The sequence below is a fragment of the Myzus persicae genome, unplaced genomic scaffold (assembly GCF_001856785.1).
Source record: "Myzus persicae strain clone G006 unplaced genomic scaffold, MPER_G0061.0, whole genome shotgun sequence".
In the NCBI taxonomy this organism is placed as follows: domain Eukaryota; kingdom Metazoa; phylum Arthropoda; class Insecta; order Hemiptera; family Aphididae; genus Myzus; species Myzus persicae.
This window is the reverse complement of record NW_019103929.1, coordinates 169,568-185,680: the sequence shown is the minus strand read 5'-3', so window position 1 is coordinate 185,680 and position 16,113 is coordinate 169,568. Positions and strand designations below refer to the sequence as shown.

The window sequence follows — 16,113 nt, the reverse complement described above, 5'->3', positions numbered from 1 at the left end:
AACATTAAATGGTAATCAAGAGAAATGAGTGTCGTCGTTTTGGAATGTGGTACACGCCGGTACGTAGGTAATACGCGCATGTAATGGCCGACAAAATTACTTGTTTACTACCAGTTGGCCAGTGGTTACGATTTTATGTGTACTTAATTTGCAACCATAGCGAAACGTTCACTGATGGAGTTTTGCGAGCATTTCGCCCGAACAAATTAATTAATAATAACTACTTACCGAAAACCTAATCTAGCCCATTGGTACAACGCCAAATAGATGGTGTTCAGACTGCGGGGTACGTATTTTTATCTATTATATTATTATTATATGCTTGCTATATATTAAACAGCGAATTAAAAACTTAGGTAGGTACTATTTTATAATATCACTAAGCAACCACCACAATATATGCCGTGGATAAGTTCATATTACTTTAAAAAGAATGGTTTGTTCATTGAATTTAGATGTAGCTGGTAACTACTACTATATATTTCAGGCAAATACGGCAAACGAGTGATGCCCGCACGGGGATGATGGCCGGGCGTAATTATTTATATGGAACTGCGGCCAGGGGATAAGAGAGCAAATTTAGTTATCGTTGACTGGACACGGTGAGACGAAACTGTCGATGAACCGGGAAATTCATCGGTTTAATGATTATATATTATGATGAACAGACAACGATGCATTGATGGTATCGTGGTTTTTTTTGTTTCGTTAGGTAATGGAAATTACAGTGGGAACTGTAAATAAATCATTTTCCATTACTTAAACTGCACGATCTGTCTCGATTGAAGCATTAAACTAACATTTGTCGGAGAAAAAAATCACAACAGTTTATTATATTCCATTTGAATATTTTAAGTTATTTTTAAGAAAACTATCGTTCGTTCCAGACGAGTTCAACCATCAACCGTATAATTTAGATAAACAGTTTTGTTTTCAAATCGCACGCCAACAGCTCTTTGGTAGAAAAAAATACCCTTTTTGTGTTCTTATAACCCCAACACGCGTGTACACAAGCTGTCACAGACTTTAGAAGAACCATCCATTACCAACTAAGGGAAAAGGGCACAATTTTAATTATTTACAAACAGCCCTCTCCCCACAAAACATACAACCAATAGTACGCTACTATACGTATTGCATGATGCCAAATAATTGGCTGAGAAAAACATATCATTAATCTAAGAGAATTGGGTACCTACTTATTTCGCTTAGTTTTTCATTTTATTGAACAGCAATATGGAAAGTAAAAACTAAAATATTCTTTAAGGTGAAGTAAAATTATTCTGAACACGACGTGCCAAGAAAAATATTAAAAATAAAATTAACGATTTACAAATACTATGTTGTAGTTGGTAGATTTAAATAAATAATATCGTATTATGGATTTTCTGTTAAAGAAATCTGGTCGCGTATTGTTATGATGACTACCACGTCATACAACGTATGCATCATAATATAAAGAATAATATAAGTAAAACGAAGAAGACAAACGACCGTGACATGCGGGACACAACGACACATTTGACTGGCAGTAAACTATACTACAACGATAGAATTGTAATAAGAAAGAGTTGCGTGAAGAAGAGAAATAATAACAACCATAAAATACATCGTTCAAATTAGAAGCAACGTGTAGGACGGCGGACTATACGGATAACAATAATGTCATCAATGCATAGGATAAAACGTGGCAATTAGTAGTGATTGTGATTTAAATACAGAAATCTCGCGTAAATCGAACCCAGTAAAAAACCTAGTAAAAACACAATAGGTCCCACGACGACGAGCCTACAAACCACACACACGGCGGCGGCGATCGTTCCGTACGTGTAGGCACAGTTAACGGCGGCTGTGGTGTGTTATTCATATATAAGACCTACGTGCCTCACGTCGACGACGTTATTTCGCGGCCAATTTTTTTTCAATCAGATCCGTAATTCGGCGGACTATGTATTTTACATAATGTTTCAAAATAATAAATATTGCAATACGCGTTATATATAATAATAATATGGTGTAAGCGTATTTCTCGTGTGTCCGAGAGTCGATATTTCTTAAGCTCATTGTTATTCATAATAGGCGAAGGTAACCAAATCAGCTACGGTGGCTTACACACACACGCACACATACATCTAGATATGCGCGAGCGTACCGGTAGCATAGGACGTGTGAACGTCTTCCACGAACGAAACTGAATCGTCTTCACACGGCTTCGAGCCATTACAAATTCGTCATCACACACACTCACTCTGTAGTGAATATAATATAAATTATTATTATTATTATTATACAAGTCGAGGTATATATTATGGTAAGTGCAGTGGACGACGATGATGACGGCGACGACACATTCTTCAGCAGCGGAGCACACGCGAACGAAAAAATGACAACAGGTAACGAGAGACACACACACTGACACACGCACACCTCAAACAACGTATTAGTGGTAGCCACCGCAACAAAAAGGGTTACCGCGGTCGATGTGCAACGGACGGGTATGCGGAGTGTGGTCGCGATATCATTATATTATAACTATATACTTTATAAATAATGTTATATACGCACTACGAACATGCAGCGGTCGTTGGTGTGTGCGCATGAGCCACGAATTATTATTATAATATAGTATGAGTGTACGGTTTGTCTCGTGTCGGAGGAGGAGGCGTATGAAATATTATATTATAACATACGACTAGGGGTTTGTGTACGCAGAGGCCACAAAGGCTACTCCACAGCCCCATCGTACACCCTTGTAAAAGGGGATGAATGTCATAAAGGTTACACGCGACTGACTACGCGAGTGTGTTTTACCGCCGTTGACAATACGCGACAACAGTTGCACGATAACAATAATAATGTAACGCGTTCGACTGCTGCAGACGAGAGCGGAATTATATAATATAAAATATTTACGTTTTCGACGTGCACGCGCAAGCAGAGTACGACTGATCGCTTTTGGCACGGACCGTAAAATAATACCATTTTCACACCGTCAGCGGGCCTTTCGGCAACTTTCGACTTTTTCATCCTCCGTGATTTTCCACGTGTTGCAGTGTGTAGTGTAATTAATTAATATTTTCTCCCAATCGTCGTCATATTATTATCATTATTATTATTATTATTATTATTATCGTGTAGGTATTGCATTATACGTCTGCCGGCGCTTCTCGGGTACAATATAAATTATATAATAATATATTAATATGTAAGTAACGAGTTGTACTCGCCGCCGATTCTTCTGGTTATCCTTTGTTCGGTTTGTATAGGTTCGTCGCGTCTCTGGGATAAGGTAGGTACAAAATAAAAAAAAACCATCTTCCATGTATATAATATTACCTAGATTCGATCTCGATAATGTAATATATATATATACGTAGGTAGACCTAACCTTATTCTTCATCTTCTTCCATTTCTTGTAACGATTTTCGAGGTCATCACGATTAATCAGAGCCGCCACCGCCGCGCCGCCGCCGATGGCCCGCGGGTCGGACCGGCGCGCCGTGGCGCGGAAGGGCAGGTGGCGGCAACACGGTAAAACATCTGTCCGGGCGGTTATTTCGACGCGCGGCCAGTCGGTTTCACGCCCGCCGCCCATGCCGCTAGCCCGCGCGATAACGACGATGACACGACGAGCACCTGTTGAGCACCACGACAGCAGTGCATGCCACCACCGCGCGCTCTTTTCTCTCTCAGTCTTTCTTTTAACAACTACCCCCGACGGTAATGAAATGACCAAAACGGATTGATAATTATTATTGTTATTCGTGTGCCCGCCCCCACTACGCCGGTACTTAGTTACGATTCCGAGAAATTCGAACGCCATCATCATCTAACGTTGGGGTTTATTTTACGACTTGGAGCCGCGGGCGCCAAAAAATAAAAAAATAAAAACAAAACCAGCTATCGGCCGATCGGACGACTATATAATTACACACAATTGCAGGATAACTATACATACGACTACAATAATGTTACTTAAAACAAGGTTATTCCAAACATAAAACTACCAATACTAGTTTTAGAGCGTTTTATGTTTTCCTTGGAAACGTCATGAAAATAATATAATTAGCAATGTAGCATTAAACTTCGTATAATGAGATTTCCCGCATTAACAATCACCTATCATTAAACATGAGTCAAAACGTTTGCCGCAGAAATTGGCGAACAATTTAAGTTGGTAAAACTAGGCCGGATGCGCGATTCGATAAAACATTATTATGGGTAATATCCGAATTATAGCAGATGTTGACCCTATTTTAATACTTGTCAGTCCGTACAATTTTTTATTTAAAAATTCAAACCTATATAATACACGTATATAGATAACATATTGAAATATCGAAGTTATTCATTCTTAATGGCTTCAATGTTTCAATCAATTTAAGCAAAGTAAAGTGTAAATACTAAATAAAGAATTTTCTTATAACATCTGCAATAATATAACGACTTAAATGAATACGTTATAAACTAAAACGTTAAAAGTATACACAGAGTACATTTAAGCAATATATTTAAAATATATGTACATAAATGTAGTTTTGAGTTTTTAGTCTTCGCATAATCTTAATAATAATATACTCGTATTTACATATACTAGTAGTTGAATCAAAACATATAAAAATGTGAAATACTTAAAAGATGTATATCAAATTCAACGATAATGGGTTTTGAGAGTTTTGGCTATTGTTAAAATAATTCAGTTGATCTTCGATATAACTATAGTGTAACGGGATATTTTTTAAGTATTATCTTTATTAGCTATAACAAATGGTTGTGATCTAAAAAACAGGATGAATATTTAATTGTAAAAACAATAATGATAATCTTTTTAATTTTTATACTGGTCCGAAATCAAAACTTTTCAAATAACCCTCGCTGCCACAAATCACAATTAAAATTGAACCACTGATATTCATTTTTCGACATCCACTTCAGCCGCTCTGCGTGTTTTGAAGTTTTTTCTTTTCAACATGATTTGAGATTCCGCCCTTTTTGTTCGGGCCTCGCTCACATTCACCCAGGAATCTTAATTGCATCCTAAGGGCGGTGGGTGGGTTTTTATTTTGGAGAGGAATGTGAATACAAAAAAAAAAAATAATAATAACTCAAACACAACCCTCCCACTCTCGAGAGGGGTGAAAAAGAAACTCAAAAGTCATTCCCGACATAGTAATTACGAATAAAATATTTAACAACGCATGTATACCCTTAGAACCTTTATCAAAATTAAACGAGCACGTACGCCGGGGTAGATTCTAGCGAGTTTTGCGATTTGTGTTTACTCATGTGGCAGATGTGTTTGATTTTGGTTTTGGTTAACGCTTTGTTATATTAAAAAAACAAGCAAATTTTAGACGACCTTAGGGTTTTTGGTTATTACTTATTAGTGTATCTACCCCGTAGTTGTAAATTTTTTTTTTTATTATCATAAATCTGTAGTTACTAAACCTACTTGGGAATTAAATTTGAAAATTTAAATTGAAACCCGTTCGTCTTAACTTATGCATTTTAATATATTTATTAATAGTCATTAAAAATATATTTTCATTTAATTAATATTATGATAAGGAACCTAGTTAAAAGGCCATAAAAAGTTCAAATTATTCTTTTTAGATTGGCAATTCTACATTTTTATAAAACAAATTGCAACAATTAAACGCAGAACTGTAAAAACGTGTATCGATCGATCAGATGACTAACCATAAACATATACCTCGTTCATGGATTGTTTCATTAGTCACATCAATCAAATTTTAGGGGGAAAACACGACCTAATAGAATTCGTTCACTCCATTCTATTCACCGTTGTTCTACGGTTCAAAACGCACTTAGAATGCATATACATAATATAATCGTAGTAATTATTATTATGACGATTATGACGATGTACGTTTTCCTTTCAGCAAAAACATCTGCTTATAACTGTGGCCTTCATGGTCTACCGGGCACTGTCCGAATTGGATGGTATCATCAACAAATACATAAAACACTTTCGAGCGTGAACGCTGAGTTCAATTCTACGAGGTAAGGATATAACGTTTTCAAGTTCACATAGTCAGCCTATATTCGTATTGTGCAGATTTTGTTAAAAGATAAAAACAATTGGCTTGTTTATAAATTATAACTGTAAACAAATAAGTTCGTAGAAGAATTAAAATATAATCATTTAATCATTATAATTATATTATGCGTACTTAAGTATATTTTTAACATGGTGCCAACTGAAAAATATTTAATAAGATATTTGGCCAATGATATCAAATTAAAATAACGATTTTTTAAAGAAAATATGCACTACGACCAAAATGCAAATTATTGTGGTACATTATGTTACATACGTCTATAACAATATATTCTCGGAGCATATTTTTTTTGTACAGATAAGATCAAAAAGCAAAGTTAAAAGTTAAAATTATGATAGAATTATGATATTTTTATCTCCAAAATGGTGGAGGTAACCATAAAAAAAAATGATAGAACATTTAGTAAAACAGTTGTCGTGTCATTGTCCTGGCGCTGGACCGACCACGATGATTCGATGTAAGGAAAGTAGGCTAAAATATTGTTAAATAATGCTTAAGATGAACGAAATGAAAAAAAAATTATAATGATAAAATAAACTCATGGTCATGACTAGGCAAACACAAAACAGATGAAAATGAATGTTGCAAAACACATATGAGACCAGCAGCGCTGTTATAAGAATGATATCTGATTTAGTGATAATAGAAAAGTTTATGATGGAAAACTGATGGATGTTTAATAGGTCATTGTTGTTGCTCGTGTGCTAATATTTTCAGAGATTTGTAAGTATGATTATACACGTAGGTGCATAATATGCACGTTTAGTTGATACACGATAACTTTTTTTCTCGGTATACAGTCCGCAAATTACAAATTATGTTTTTGAAATTATCATTAACGGTCAATAGTATTTTATGAGAACAATATGACACAGTTTAATAGATTTTATTTAATCGAAGAGAACATTTTTTAAATCGTAGAATAAATTTATATCCTAAGTTTTAACTAATGCACAGCTGTATCTAGTGACCAGCTGTCATTGAAAAGTTTCTAATCAATGATTTTTATTTGCATTCCGTCTCAGAAATTTCTGATTTGTTGATCAATGAATAGTTATTTTTATAACAGATAATAAGTTGGATTCAGAAGACGTGCCAAAAGTCGATAACCACCAAGATTATCTGATCAATGTAAAAAATATACTATTTATACATTTAGACAGCAAGTAAAACCTCAAGGGATAAATAAATTAATGTTGGTTTGAGATTTAAAGAATTTTTAGATTTCTATGGTTTTATCGGTTCTATTGTTGTTTTTTAATTACCTATACTTGAAGTTTAATATATATATACACTCAAATGTACTCTAATCACGTTTCTTTAATCGATGTAACCAATAAATAAAAGCGATTGATTTAACTTATATTTATCACGCCAACACATTTAAAATATTGATTTATTACATGAAATTATTTCATTACGTCAACAAAGTAGGTATTAATTAATGATTACTTATACCAGTTAAATAACTTATAATTATTATGATAATATGATGCTGATTTTAAATTATCAAAATACCGGCTAAGACTTGCGCAAATATAAAAGTTTATTTTGTCAGAAATCAGGTCGTATTAATGGCGAATGTTTATAGCTCAGACACGTGTATAGTTTTTAGTATATTATATACACTATAATAAAAAATACTCTTTGACGGATACGCACATGGCAGTAATCAAACGAAACAGTTGGAGAAATAATATCTCCCAGGTTTTGGGTAAACACATATTATTTAAATTACATTTAAAATGTTTAATATTACAATGGGTTTCGCAAGATTTAAATTTAAGTATATGATATTAACAGATGGGAATAAGAAGAGAGAGAGATAGACAACAAGAAAAGCCATTTTATAATTTTCGATTGCAAAACAATAGGTAGGTAGCTTAAAACTTTAAAAAATGTTCGAAAAAGGTTGATCAACGGATTATAATTATATGTATATAAGAGAGTATATGAGAGAATACACATATACTAATTTCACAATCACAATAGGTTTCTATAAAAAATAAATTGAAACAAGATATGATAAATAATTTTGAATTGTTATTTTATATATACGTACCTAGGTACTATATTAACACAGTAACACTATTTTTACTACTTAACAAATTTTAAATTATTTAAGTAGATACCTACATCAATAATCATATAATTTATGTTTTAAAGCAAAACTTAATCAACGAGAAAACCTCACGGCATGACAAGAAATCCTAATAATTATATGAAAATTATTATACATAAAAAACCGTGAAAATGCAGTGAAAAAATATGTTAATTTAGGATTATTATTTAATATATGAAGCGTTATTAAATAATACAATTATAATATGTATGAAATATTATCATAACTAGTCTTATGTCGATTTATTTTTGTAGGACTGTTCTAAGATAATATTTTAAGCGGATTGAGTGTTGCAATCAAAACCTCGCATATTTCATGGAAGCGATGTATTAGGGAAAAAATAATGATATTGGTGTTTTTCGTTGCTCTGGATAAACCGGTTTTCCGTGCCGAAGGACCGCTGCGTGTACCACTTATCAGACCAGCGTTTGTCTCGAATTTACATACTCACAACACCGGTTGCACGAGATTGTCAAATAAGTTTATGGATTTACCTGAAACAACATAAAAAATAAAACCAATAAAAAACGTGGAAAATTCAAAACAAACAATGGTAATTTGAGATTAAAGTTTATCTAGTGTATCTATGCTATGTTACGATACATTAAAAATTTAAAATCGTGTGTTTTTTTTGTAAATATGTCTAAAACTAATTATTTTCTAGTCATTTATACTAAAATATGTACAGGAATAATGACAAGCATAGTGGATAAGGTGTAAAAAAAGATAAGGAAGGTTCGCGTGCTCAATGGTCTTTTTTTGTTGAAAATAAACCTGCACCTTGGTAGTATTGTTATAATATTCGAAGTGAATTTCACACGTAGTAAAAATCCTTTAACCCCAACTCAACAAATGTACGAAAATATCATGTTATTTCCGGTATAAGTAGTACTTATTACGCCTTCTCGTGTTACTCAACTAGCATTCTTTAATAACGAGTTAAAGACTTTTGAGTGGACGTAAGTATAGGTACTATTTATTCTCCGCAAAATAAAATTAAGACTTATATAGAATCGTCATTATGCGACGGATTCAAACCTCAATTTATTTAGTTAACTATAACAGTACACAATACACAAATTATAAAGGTAAATACAATATATTATTATAGCAGGTGATTGAAAAAATTTTAATTTTCAATTAAATTGTTATTAACACATGTTTACTTGAATACTATTAAGCACTACCTACCTCTACCTACAGAATTTATTATGGGTAACCGAAAAAAAAAACATCAATAATTTATGACTATTTTACATGTTTTATTTTTAATGAAAATTAACCCAAGTTATTTAAGGATGATGATAGATACTCGAAAGTAAATTATACTTATGCAAAAACAAAAGGTTATTTTTAAGGAATCAAGTTTCAAAGGGAATACCCTTTTTGATTAACCCCTAAGTAATTCAAATTTGATAACAAACTTCTGGGCAATCAAATTGAATAGGCACTGTAATAAAAAAATAACCGAGCCCAAAAAACGACATACTGCGTGCGTGTGTAATAAAAACACATTCAAATCAGTTTAAAATCATAGGGGATGGGTAAAATTCGCCGCCAGATGGACCTCGCGAGTATACATATATACGCTTAAGGGTGTATATATACAGTATACACGCTTCTCACGACACGCATCAAAAAGCACGGGGCGGTTTAATGACGAGCACTTGTTAAAAATTAAACAAGTGCAGAAGGGGACATCGGCGGCTTATCATGCAGCGACTTTCAAAATTACCACACATGTTCCAGCAACAACGGTTATTTTTATTTTTTATTTTTATTTAAATATTAAGTCCGAAACAGAAAAGTGCTCATTCTCACGTTCTATTAAATCGTTATCAGTTCACACGATAATGAAAATAATTACAAAACAGAAGGAATAAAAAACGTATATTATATCTTATTATTAACACAAACATAGTCCGGATCTTAAAAACCGGTACTTAGCAGGTTATTATGGTCATACGTCGTTTATAGAATACCGTCTAGCAAGTTCGTAGTTTTCGTCATTTATGGGTATCACCGACAAAGTATGACGCGTGTTACCCTATACGAGTTTAATGGAATAATATTTGACAGGGGTTGGATACCCTGAGAGTATCGACACCCCGACCACGATACATCTTTATTCGATTATTGGTTTGGTGCAAAGCACGCTTTAAGCGCTGTAATCCATTTATGGGGTTTAAAGTCCCTCTCCCTTTACTTTTTTCCCCGTAGGGATTTGGATTTTTCCCACAGATTTCCATTGCTCAAAACGGCCGCAGAGCCAACAGCAGATGCATTTATATGCAGAGAGTAAACAAAATATAATTTAACATGACCAGACAACTATTAGAAAGTATATGAACAACCATATTTTAAAATAACATTTCTATTTATGATAGGTATTTTTTAGTTTTTAGAATAGTTTTTTATGCACGGTAGTATAACATATACTATATACTATTAACATATTGTTATATACACTATACTGACTTTAGAATAAATATAATGATTAACAATTTTTCGAAATCTTTTAGTTTTGTAATAAATACATTTTATAATAAACGACTACATGATGTTTTTATAAACAATTATTAAATTAGTTAAATTAGATATCACGTAAAAACACAGAAAAGTATAAGAATTGATTCAAACAGATCATTAGTTGCGGTTAAGTTGAAAATTAACTAGTTAAAAAAAATAAAAAATAATGTTAAAGGCAAGTTTTTAAGAAAATAAAATCTGAGATACCGTATGATACCGTAGATATCTATATATGTTTAAACATAATATATATTTATTTTATTTTACATCCGATAACCTAGATCCATGCATTCAAAACAAATAAAAACTCAGTTGTGTCGTCGTAAGACAGCAATTTGTCTAGCTTAAGTGCTGACAAGCGGACAAGTCTCGGCGGGTTGACAGCAGGTCTTCGAATTCCTATGTATATTTCTTTAAGCACACACACCCGAGAAACCCCGCACTTTGATTCATTGTTACATTTTAGCTCCTATTTTTTAGTAGGTATTCGTTTGTCTTTTTATATTTGTAATTCAAACAGACTACATAATTAGACGAACAAAATTATCATTCGTAACACTATACTTCGTTTACTGACCCCTACAGTGGTATTCACTTATTTACAATTTTTTTCTGTTTGTTAGTTATTTGTGTGGGATGAATACGTAGGATGCGTCCTGTTGTCATGCAGATTTGAATGCGACAGGTGAATTAATGCCCACTTAACAGCGCATGCACATGCAGACACTAAGACTTGCCGAAAACAATAGGCAGTTCATTTTCGTTTTAGCACGATTATTTTTAAGAAAACAATATTACGCAAACATATTTTTTTCATTTGTTATAAAATAGCATTGAACAGAATAAGCCCAAAGTACTTTGAAATATGGTTAGATTGTCAGAACAATGTAAAATCATAATTTCTATCATGAAATAAAAAATTATAAAATATGTCACACAAAAGAAAATATATATTACTACCCAAGGGTCAGGAATTTTAGTTGAACTTATCTTGGAAACTTGAATCAAAATTATACTATCATATCATATAATTTACCATGTGTCAGTATGTACTTATAATACAAGTAATCAAACGACCAAATATATCATATTTTTTGGTGTACCCATACATAAACCACCGTTACACTAGATCAATGTGGATATATCGTACACAAATCATACTTTAAAATAAATATTTATTATGCATTAATATTTATATTACGTATAGTATGATAAATTAATTTAAACTAATTGTTGGGAACCTAGTGTTATACTGAACGCTATCTATATAAAAATTTAAGTTCAACAATTTAAGGAGATATATCTTTATCTTACTCATCCTTTCGGCTTTATCGACGAGACACATTTATTTTCGAGCTGAGTGGAGAGAATGTGCGTTAATGGGCTAAATACCACGACGGCATTCTACGTATCCTTGTCAATGTGGTGATTTATAAACGGACCCCTTTCGCAAAGGCCACATATTTGCCTCGACGCACCCGTAAATTCGTCAAATTCAGAACGTAAACCTTACCTTTCCGAATGTCAGTAAAAAAGGGGAGTTTGTTTTATTTTTGTGTCGTAAAGTGATGAACTATGTTTTTATGACCAATAACACAATTTATTCATAAACATTCTTCTTACTTTCTAGGAAGTAGGAATTAACATTTGAATTCATATTTAATTTAATAATAATAAATTGAAATTATTTAATAAGGTGATTCAAAAATTAATAGTAGGTTCCTATATAAATAAAAATATACATAAAACCAAAGGCTTTATATAAGTAAATGAATATATTTACCTATACTTTTTGGAGTCAAATTGTATTTGATGAACTGTAATTATTAAAACGAAGAAAGTAATAATATGAATAAACCACAATCCAAAAAATATGCTTCCTCCAATCACTCTGGCAAAATATTTATATATATTTTTTTTATCTAATTAAGAAATAATAGAATTAATTTTAATGAAGACAAACATTCGCTTTTAATTCGGAAAGAAAACAGAATTTTAAAGCCATTAAAACACCTGGTATATAATATATTCTAAAGGCGTAGAAACTATCGGTGTCGAGGCGTTGACCCTGAATAGAACAATTTAATGAGAATTAATTATTTTTTTCAAGAAGCCTTTTTTTAAAAATGAATATTTTCTCAAAGTTATACACCAATATCACATTAAATTTAGATAATTGTTTAAATGAAAAAAATATAAACCTAACTATAGTTAATGTGTTCAACATTTTATACCAAAGAATTTTGCACTGTTTCTTCATTTGTGGTAAATTAATCTACAAAAAATTATAGGTTGGATGTTGAACGGAACCTTTTCCTGCCCTAAGGGATCTCTAGAAGCATTGAATTACACGTAGTGATGTTGCAAGACCAAAACGGTACGGAAGAATTATTTAACACGATATAACTATACAAAAGAGGGTTCAAAAGGATATAAAATAAAATTAATAATAATGGTATGTATAAATTATTTTCTACATACAAACTTAAGGTACATTTAAAATAGACACGTATGTCTTATACACAATATTTTTTTGAAAAAAATAAATATGAAATTATTAGTTCAAATTATATTTAAAATAATTAGTTATAGCGATTTATTGTTGGTGTATTTTTAAAAGGGGTTTCTATAATGCGATATAATATAATTCTATATAATATGTGAGTAAAATACGAATTTAACAACATAATTGAAAATAATATTATTTTAAAATTATTTGAATATTTAGAACAGTGTGTTTATAGAATAAAAAAATATTATATTATATTCCAACAGTTTATAAAATATAAATGTACACAAAGCATGTTATAGTTTATTTTTGAATATAAGATAGGCTTGATTACTTTTCACTTTTCAGTTTATTCACCAAAAATATTTTTTTTGATGTTGAGGAAATTATATTGGTTGTTTCAAACCATTTGTAGGTTTGTTGCGGGGCGACATAGAAAACGGGGAACTGCATTGGAACATGAAAAGTAGCACAACGGGCCCCTGAGGCTGTGATATCAGTATGCGGCGTGTACACACATATATATTTGTATATATTATACATTTGTACATATTTACAATACACACACTCATACGTGTACCATAAACATATAGTTTACGCAATATGCTAGAAAGAATAATCGGTTATTTTTCCACAATGAATATTTTCAACCGATTATAAAATATCATCAGCGTTGCGTTTTCCCTTTTGAAAAATACCAATAAAAATACTTGACAAATTCTCTTTAACATTGCACCGTGCAACACAAAAGAAAGAACAGCCGCCAGTTTGCACGGCACTTCAAGTGAATAAATCGATATGTGCATTGTGCATGAAGGAGGATTTTGGTTACCATAAGATGCACAGCATGGGGTGGTGTACGCCCAGGTATGAAATTCATTTTTATTTCATAAAGGCTCTTCTGATATTTTACAGACGATTGGGCATAGACATCTATCAAATAAAATAACGTTTGTCGGGAAAAATTAATAGCCATTGACATCAAACATTATACCCCTGAAGGGATGTTATAAGTTTCATAAACAATTATAAAAAAAAAATACATTACACTTATATGATCGTGCTAATAATTTTGAATGGTGAAACGATTCATGCGATTTCAACTGAAATGTGGATAAAATGTCATAAAAGAAATAATCAAATGAATAGTTAGGTACTATGAATTTTGAATTTCATGTACCTATTTATTAAACACTTATTTTTTTAAATATCTAAAACGGGAATGTTATCGACATTTTTTAATTTATTTTCAAAATGTAAACTGTTAAACTCAATTTCGTAGTTTTGTCCGATTCTTGCTTGTCTTACGTGTTCATAGTTTTAACAATCGATCCAAATAAAATAAGTTTTATATATGTCAGTTTTTATGCAAATATTAGAAGCATGTATGGTATCAAGAAAATGAGTTAAAATCTGCAAACCAAGAGAATTATGCATATGCATTTTCGTTTTACTTAGGAAGACACTTGAAATTCATCGTGTTATATAAGTGGACTGTTTTTAAATATGTAATGTAAGCGACATATTCAGCGTATTTTTTTAATTCTCTTTTCACACAAAAGCCATGTAAAAGTAAAACGAATAATCGACTAGCAAACAACAAACACTTTTGTTTCACCACCCTAAATTTGTTTGCATATAAAATACCGTTAGAAATTAAATAGAGGCAAAACCGTTTTTCTACCTACTGAAATACAACTTGAAAGATTTCAATCTTCGATAAAGAATGGAATAAATTGAAAAATTCAAGTAGGTACCCAAAAAGTAGGTGTTTTTTTAAAAAAGAATAATCATGTAGAAAATAATATGTATAAATGCATCTGCTCTGTTGTATAGCGATTAGGGGGTACGTTATACCCACCATGTCCACAGCACAACACGGTCAGCATTATGATATTCAACGAGTACAGAATCTATTGTTGTTATGAGGCGAGTAAGAAAATTACTCGGGTCAACACCGTGTAAAGGAGTGGGGTGAAGTTTTTTTCATCGTCTTCTTTTGAAAACCATAACAGGGAATGGGAGGGGCACGGCAACTGGACACACAAAGAAATCAAATTTCCACACCCCACATGCATAATGTCGGGATCGATTCTCGGGGTTCACACTTCAATGACTCCGCTGGCTATTCAACATGTATACTTATTATTTTTATTATTATTGAAAATAAAATATTCTGAAATTCGGTACGCACCACTTGAGAGGAGCCTACTATATGTCAGCTTAATGACAGCTAAGGCCCCGACATGGATTCGCAGCTGCCGCATGGAGGTATAATTTTTTTTTTAAATCAGTGTTTTGGAACAAATCATAGCTCTCATCGTCAGTACTATTTATGCTTGTTCCTACATACTTAAGAAAGTAGTTTATGGTCTAAAATGTCTTGTGACTGACAGCAATTAAAATGTTTCAATAGTTATTATAATATTAAATAGTTTGTAAACATCACATTTATTCGTGACGATTGAATACAATAAAAGAAGGTGAATCTGTTTGAACAATGAGCGGAAAGAAATAAGCAAATCAATATAACGACATGCGCAAGTGTACAATGCCACGAAGTATAAGACAAAACACGACAATTTAAACTTTAAAGAATAGTATATTAGTGAATTGTAAATGTATACTATATAAACATACTTTGTACATTAGCGTCTAACCCACTAAAGACTTTAATATACGTTAGATAGTCGGTTGGAAAAAAATAACAGTTGACAAACACTGCACGTGTCAACACTACTGAATGTACTAGCGAAGATATGTTTGCGATTTTTAATGCTCTAGAGGTGTAGGCAGGTGCACGTTCACAGTCAGCACAGAACTTACTGCGCGTTACCTGGTAAAAACCATCATGCAACCACGGTAGGTAC

At 32.2% G+C, this 16,113-nt stretch overlaps 1 protein-coding gene across 3 annotated transcripts in view; it reads right to left on the bottom strand.

The window, feature by feature from the left end:
* The window catches only part of LOC111036469 (hemicentin-2), a 50,729-nt gene that overhangs the window by 9,012 nt on the left and 25,604 nt on the right, over positions 1–16,113 (bottom strand). The window lies entirely within an intron of this gene.